The sequence below is a fragment of the Vicia villosa genome, linkage group LG6 (genome assembly GCF_029867415.1).
Source record: "Vicia villosa cultivar HV-30 ecotype Madison, WI linkage group LG6, Vvil1.0, whole genome shotgun sequence".
Classification (NCBI taxonomy): Eukaryota; Viridiplantae; Streptophyta; class Magnoliopsida; order Fabales; family Fabaceae; genus Vicia; species Vicia villosa.
Window position 1 is genome coordinate 123,242,844 of NC_081185.1, and position 8,349 is coordinate 123,251,192.

The following is an 8,349-nucleotide window of genomic DNA, read 5'->3' on the forward strand; positions in this document are numbered from 1 at the left end:
TTATTATTATTATTATTAGTAGTAGTAGTAGTAGTAGTAGTATTGGGCTTTAATTTTAATTGGGCTTTTAGTTTTATTATCCATTATGGAGGTTATATAATGTAGTGTCTTTGACACATTTGAGATATCAAAGAAATGAAAAAAATCTTTATTTTATTAGTTTATTTTAGTTGTCTCTTTTATTTCTCTTAGCTTTTCTTTAGTTTGTTAGGGTTCCTAATTAGCTTCCTAACAGAAGAGGGAATGAAGAAGAAATAAGAAGAATGTGAAAATGCATACACACAAAGTATATAAGATATTTTTTTTTAAGTCTATAATAAATTTCTATTTTTCTCTTTGATTTAAGTTTTTAATGAGTTAAACGTGAATTAACATTTATAAAAAAATTAGTAATTTTCATTAATCTTTAATTAAATTGATAAGAATTATCAAAAACTCACATAACTATGGGATTCCACATTAAAACGTAAAATTTATTTATTTATTTTTTTGGCCAAACGTAAATTAAAACGTAATATTAATTTGATATAACAATGTACATCAAAATTACAAGTTATATGTATGTATAATTTAATCTATTTTATAAACATATTATATTTATGTAGAATTTGATAATAAATGCATATTTTGCAAGTTCACATTTTTCTATTAATTCATTAATTGATATAAAACTTAGTGATAAGGAATATTATAAGTTTGTAGTTTGTCAGTATAAGGAAGATTCTCCGGATATAATTGTACTGTGAAAATGTATGTTGTCGGTAAAGAAAAGTAAGAGTTTAAAATAAAAACATAATGCTAAAATAAATAATTAAGTAACTTAAAAAAAAAAAAAAGTAGTTTTATGAGATAGTTAAGGCTCTATATAAAGATGGTACTCGAGTCATACAATGCTTAACACGATATATCCTCTAATTGTGATATCGAAAAGATGGCTAGAATTATGTTTTTAATGTTGTTTTTGTTAGCTGCTGCTTCATGCATGATAGCTGCTCCTGAATCCAAATGTCCAGCACTCATTGGCAATACTGTCGCACAGATTTTGACCCGCTATAGTAACTCAATCACCAACATTGGGTCCATTATTCCACCTTCTTAATTTCCTTGTGAAGGAATAAATGCAGTTGACATCAACTGCCTCTACAACAAGATACCCAAATATTTTGATGATATGGTCAATATGAAAAAAATTCTAGATGTGGCTACTTCTTGTAGGTCCAGAATTCCTCCACCAGGAGACAACAGTGGCAGTAATTATGTTCTCTATAATTTCTTAATATATAAACTAAATTTCTCTTTATTCTATGAATTTTGGATAATAACTTTTTTTTAGTTGTTACATTATTTCAGGTTATGTTATTCCTCCTCCTCTCAAGTCATGAACAACCAAAACACACAACTTGATATATTTATATTTCTTCTTATATTATTATTATTGCATACCCATTTATTTACATTTCATTAGGGGTGGAAAAACGGGCCGGGACCCGCCGGGCCGCCCGCGCACCCGCCAAAAAATGGCGGGTTGGGTTGGGATTTTAGGCTCGCCGCTCGCCAAAGTCCGCCCCGCCAAAACCCGCCGCCCGCCATACCCGCCCCGCCAAAGCCCGCTCCTCCTCCAAAACTCACTCTTTTTTTAGTTAATTCTAGTAATTGCAATTCTTGATGGTTTATTTTATACATTTATTTATAAATATATGTAATATTTTTGAGTAAATTTGTTAAAAAATTACTTTTATAAAAAATTGTTTTAAAAAATAAGTGAAAAGTTTAATTAAAAGGTAAAAAAAGCCTATTAATCTATTAAAAAATATATAAATAAAAATAGGCGGGTAAGCCCGCCATCTTGGCGGGGCGGACATGACTTTTATGCCCATTTTACTTGGCGGGCATGCCCGCCCCGCTCGTTTTTTGGCGGGCATAAGGCGGGGCGGGCGGCCCGTTTTGCCACCCCTACATTTCATCTTATGTCATTACATAGTCATCTTATAGAAAATTTAAATTATATAGCTTATTTGCTTTGCGTATTTCAATTATAACTTTCAGTAAACGCGTGAAACTTAATAATTGAGTTTTTTACCATATAAAATTAAAACTATTATATTTATGTACAATTTCATAATAAATACATATTTTGCAAGTTGGCATTTTTCTATTAATTCATTATTTGAGATAAAAGTAAGAGTTCAAAATTAAAACGTAATGCTAAAAATCAGGAAATCTAATATAAATAATTAAGTAAACTAAAAAAAGAAAAGAAGAATAAGTAGTTTTATGAGATGGTTAAGGCTCTGTACAAAGATGGTACTCGAGTCATACAATGCTTAACACTATAAATCCTCTAATTGTGATATTGAAAAGATGGCTAGAATTATGTTTTTAATGTTGTTGTTGTTAGGTGCTACTTCATGCATGATAGCTGCTCCTGAATCCAAATGTCCAGCACTCTTTGGCAATGTTGTCGCACAGATTTTGACTCGCTGTAATAACTCAATCACCAACACTGGGTCCATTAATCCACCTTCTCAATTTCGTTGTGAAGGAATAAATGTAGTTGCCATCAACTGCCTGTGCAACAAGACACCCAAATATTTTGATGATATGGTCAATATGAAAAAAATTATGGATGTGGCTGCTTCTTGTGGGTCTATAATGCCTCCGTGATAAGTGCCAAAATGTAGTTATTTTGTGTATATAAATAGTGGCACTTATCGATACTTTTTGTTAATTCCGTTTGAATAATTCTCCGTTTTGTGTAATTTCGTATACTTTGAGTTTTGTTTCATTTTTGTGTAAATATGTACCAATTGATAGTTTCGTTATATTTTTGTAGGTTTTATTACGTTGTCGGAGCCTCGAGGATTAAAGTTTCGCTGACACGGCTGCGAGAGCGTTTTTGAAGAAATTAAGTTGATGTTCTGGTGTAGGGCACGTTGCGCGAGGGAGGGCGCGTCGCACGCTGTAGGAGAAAAAAGAATAATTTTTGCAGAAGCTTCAGCGCGTCGCGCGAACCTAGGGCGCGTCGTGCGCTGCAGGGCGGTTTGGTACATTAAGTGATAGGGCCCGTCGCGCGCTCTGCAAACTTTTGTTTTTGTATAAATAGACAGCTTTGTTTTAGTTAGGGTTTATCACCACTCCTTGGACAAAGTTGAGCTTTGGTCCATTCTTTGTAGTTTAGAGGTTCAAGCAACATCATTGGGTGTTTCATCATGTCGATTTAGCTTGGGTGGTCTTCGATTGTACCGACAAACACGAGAAGTTTCCACTTGTTCTTCTTCTTCCATGTGACCCATTCCAATGGTGGGGTTTGTATGTATATTTTTCCTCTCTTGTATGTATATTTGTTGATCTTGGGATCGTTTATATATTCCTTTTACAAATCATCATTGTTGTTGTTCTTGATCTTTTTGCTTAAATGCTTCGGATTTGTGTTGTTGCAAAAATGGACATCATAGATCTTGATTAGGAATGATATATGTTAGTTTATAGGTTTTAGACATGGATTTAGAGCTAATAACTGTAATGGGTATCGATTTTAATGCCTCTGTGTTGTTTGTGTCGGTGGAGAAATCGTTGATGTGAATAGTACGGTTGAGCTTTCGTCGGTGTTACAGAAATGGACACTGATGTGGCGTCTCGAATGATGCATGGTGATGTTGATGCGTATTGTGAGTGTTGAGCGATAGATCTTCAGATTTAAGTATTCGAAGAGTTAAGTAGAAATACGATTCCAGACCGAATTCTCTTAAGCTACAATAGATTGTTTATTTACTTTTATTTATTTTTCCCGCATTTTCCTTTCCGCACCCAATCATGAAACTTAGAACCCGAGATAGTCGAACGAAAGTTTTTCTCAACCAATCTCTATGGACACGATAATTCCTGGATAAATATTTCCAAAACTATTGTTGCTTGCCGCTCTACTGCTCCAACACTCCACCAGGAGACAACTGTGGAAGTAATTATGTTCTCTATAATTTCTTCCTATACAAACTAAATTTACTTTTTATTCTATGAATTTTGGATAGTAAATTTTTTTAATTGTTCCATTATTTCAGGTTATGTTATTCCTCCTCCTCTCAAGCCATGAACAACCAAGACACACAACTTGATATATTTATATTTCATCTTATATTATTATTATTATTACATACCCATCAATTTACATTTCATCTTATATCATTACATAGCCATCTTATAGAAAATTAAAATTATATAGCTGATTTAATTTACGTATTTCAATTATAACTTTCGTAAACGTGTGAAACTTAATAGTTGAGTTTTTTACTTTAAAAAATTAAAACTATTTTTTAAACACATTATATTTATGTACAATGTCATAATAAATGCATATTTTGCAAGTTGGCATTTTTCTATTATTTCATTATTTGAGATAAAACTTACTGATAACGAATATTGTAACTTTGTAAGTTTGTCAGTATAAGGAAGATTCTCTAGATTTAATTGTAGTGTGAAAATGTATGTTGTCAAGTAAAGAAAAGTAAGAGTTTAAAATGAAAACGTAATGCTAAAATTAGGAAAACTAAAATAAATAATTAAGGAAATAAAAAAAAAGTAGTTTTATGAGATGGTTAAGGCTCTATATAAAGATGTTACTCGAGTGATACAATGCTTAACACGACAGATCCTCTAATTGTGATATCGAAAAGATGGCTAGAATTATGTTTTTAATGTTGTTTTTGTTAGCTGCTCCTGAATCCAAATGTCCAGCACTCATTGGCAATGTTGTCGTACAGATTTTGACCCGCTGTAGTAACACAATCATCAACATTGGGTCCATTATTCCACCTTGTTAATATCGTTGTGAAGGAATAAATGCAGTTGTCATCAACTGCCTTTCCAACAAGACACCCAAATATTTTGATGATATGGTCAATATGAAAAAAATTCTGGATGTGGCTGCTTCTTGTGGGTCCACAATTCCTCCACCAGGAGACAACGGTGGAAGTAATTATGTTCTCTATAATTTCTTAATATACGAACTAAATTTACTTTTTATTCTATGAATTTTGGATAATAACTTTTTTTTAGTTGTTCCATTATTTTAGGTTATGTTATTCCTCCTCCTCTCAAGCCATGAACAACCAAGACACACAACTTGATCTATTTATATTTCTTCTTATATTATTATTATTACATACCCATTTATTTACATTTCATCTTATATCATTACACAGTCATCTGATAGAAAATTAAAATTATATAGCTTATTTGTTTTGCGTATTTCAATTATAACTTTCAGTAAACGCGTGAAACTTAATAATTGAGTTTTTTACCATAAAAAATTAAAACTATTTTTTAAACACATTATATTTATGTACAATTTCATAATAAATACATATTTTGTAAGTTGGCATTTTTCTATTAATTCTTTATTTGAGATAAAACTCACTGATAAGGAATATTGTAACTTTGTAAGTTTGTCGGTATAAGGAAGATTCTCTATATTTAATTATAGTGTGAAAATGTATGTTGTCAAGTAAAGAAAAGTAAGAGTTCAAAATTAAAACGTAATGCTAAAATCAGGAAAACTAATATAAATAATTAAGTAAATTAAAAAAAGAAAAAATGAAGAAGTAGTTTTATGAAATGGTTAAGGCTCTATATAAAGATGGTACTCGAGTGATACAATGCTTAACACGACAGATCCTCTCTAATTGTGATATCAAAAAGATGGCTAGAATTATGTTTTTAGTGTTGTTGTTGTTAGCTGCTACTTCATGCATGATAGCTGCTCCTGAATCCAAATGTCCATCACTCATTGGCAATGTTGTAGCATAGATTTTGACTCGCTGTAATAACTCAATCACCAAGATTTGGTCCATTATTCCACCTTCTCATATTCGTTGTGAAGGAATAAATGCAGTTGACATCAACTACCTCTACAACAAGACACCCAAATATTTTGATGATATGGTCAATATGAAAAAAATTCTGAATGTGGTGATAAGTGCCAAAATGTTGTTATTTTGTGTATATAAATAGTTGCACTTATCGATACTTTTTGTTAATACCGTTTGAATAATTCTCTGTTTTAAGTAATTTCGTATCTTTGAGTTTTGTTACGTTTTTGTGTAAATATGTACTGTTTGATAGTTTTGTTGTATTTTTGAAGGTTTTATTGCATTGTCGGAGCCTCGAGGAATAAAGTATCTAAGACACGACTGCTTGAGCATTTTTGAAGAAATTAAGTTGTTGTTCTGGTGTAGGGCGCGTTGCGTGCGGAAGCGCGCGTCGCGCGCTATAGGAGTAAAATGAATGATTTTGGCAGAAGTTTTGGCGCTTCGCCCAGACTTAGGGCGTGTCGCGCGCTGTATTGTGGTTTGGTACATTACGTGATAGGACGCATCACACGCTGTAGGGCACGTCGCGCGCTCTGCAAAATTTTGTTTTTGTATAAATAGACAGCTTTGTTTTAGTTAGGGTTTATCATCTCTTCTTGCAAAATTAAGTTGAGCTCTAATCCATTCTTTGTAGTTTATAGGTTCAAGCAACACCATTGGGTGTCTCATCATGTCGATTTAGCTCGGGTGGTCTCCGATTGTGTCGACAAACACGAGAAGTTTCCGCTTATTCTTCTTCTTCCCTGTGACCCATTCCAATGGTGGGGTTTGTATGTATATTTTTCCTCTCTTATATGTATATTTGTTGATCTTGGGATCGTTTATATATTCGCTTTACAAATCATCATTGTTGTTGTTCTTGATCTTTTTGCTTAAATGCTTCAGATTTGTGTTGTTGCAGAAATGGACATCATAGATCTTGATTTGGAATGATATTTGTTAGTTTCTAGGTTTCAGACATGGATTTAGAGATAATAATCGTAATGGGTATCGATTTTAATGCATCTATGTTGTTTGTGTCAGTGGAGAAATCGTTGATGTGAATAATATGGTTGAGCTTTCGTTGGTGTTGCAGAAATGGACACTGATGTGGCGTCTCGAATGATGCCTGGTGATGTTGATGCGTATTGTGAGTGTTGAGCGATAGATCTTCAAATTTAAGTATTCGATGGGTTAAGTAGAAATACGTTTCCAGACTGAATTCGCTTAAGCTACAATAGATTGTTTATTTGCTTTTATTTATTTTTCCCCCATTTTCCTTTCCGCACCCAATCATGAAACTTAGAATGCGAGATAGTCGAACGACAGTTTTCTCAACAAATCTCTATGGACACGACAATTCTCGGATAAATATTTCCAAAACTTTTATTGCTTGCCGCTCCAACAAAATAGCGCCGTTGCTGGGGATTGGTTTTGAGATTAATCGCATTGTGGTGGTTTCGTGTTTTAAGTTTCATAAATATGTCCATATCGTATATTTTGTGCATAGACGCATACTTGTATAGTTATACTTGCTTCGTTTTGTTTGGTTAACTTACTAAACAAGTTGAACTCGGATTAGCTCTTAAATGACATATCTTCACTTTTCAACTTGTTTAGTCAATTTTAATGTTCCGTTGTAAATTGGTGTTTTTACACATACTTGTATTTATTGTTGCTTTTGATTCGTTTGTTATGTGTTTGGGAAGGACATTTTCTTTAGGTGGCTTTGAGGCGAAAGTATTGGCGTACCGCGAGGGAGTTTCTTTCCATTCGTGAAACAGTAAAAGGCGTCGAGCTAACGACATAAAACGAGCGCTTGTTGGGAGGCACCCCAACGATTTTATTTTTCTGTTTTAATTTTCTGTAAATGAGTATTATGGGTGTTAAGTGGTGGCACACTGGAAATTCTGTTTTTCTAAACTGGTTTGGGTTTTCAAGTGTAGCGCGCGTCGTGCGCAAAGTGGCGCGTCGCGCGGCCTCGAAGCTGAAGAGCTTGGGTTGGCAGAACTTAGCACGCGTCGCGCGGTCTTGAGGGCGCGTCGCGCGGTCTTGAGGGCGCGTCGCGCGCTCTGTTGCTTTTGGCCAGTGAATTCTTTTTAATGGTTCGCTCGGGTCGCCTTTTTCCAACTTACACCAAGGCTTTATAGTATAGTATTTTATAGTTTTATTTTTTAATTCTTTTGTTGTTGTTTAGACTCAAATTTTGGTCTGATTACATGGAGTCGCAATTGGTAATTCTCTTATTTTGATTGATTCAACATGCCGGTTGTGCGGTAGTGATTGTTCGAATTTGTACATATCAAGGTACTCGTTTATCGCTTTCTATAGCATAACATGTTTAGGATACTTTTCATTGTACAATTTTCATATTATTCATTCTTTTTGCATAACTTGCTCATGATTTGAATCACATTAGTTTCCCCTTTTAACCATTAATGTGAGGTGGCTTTCCATTGTGTACATATGCGAGTAACCGGCATTTCTTATTTTGACTGGATATTAT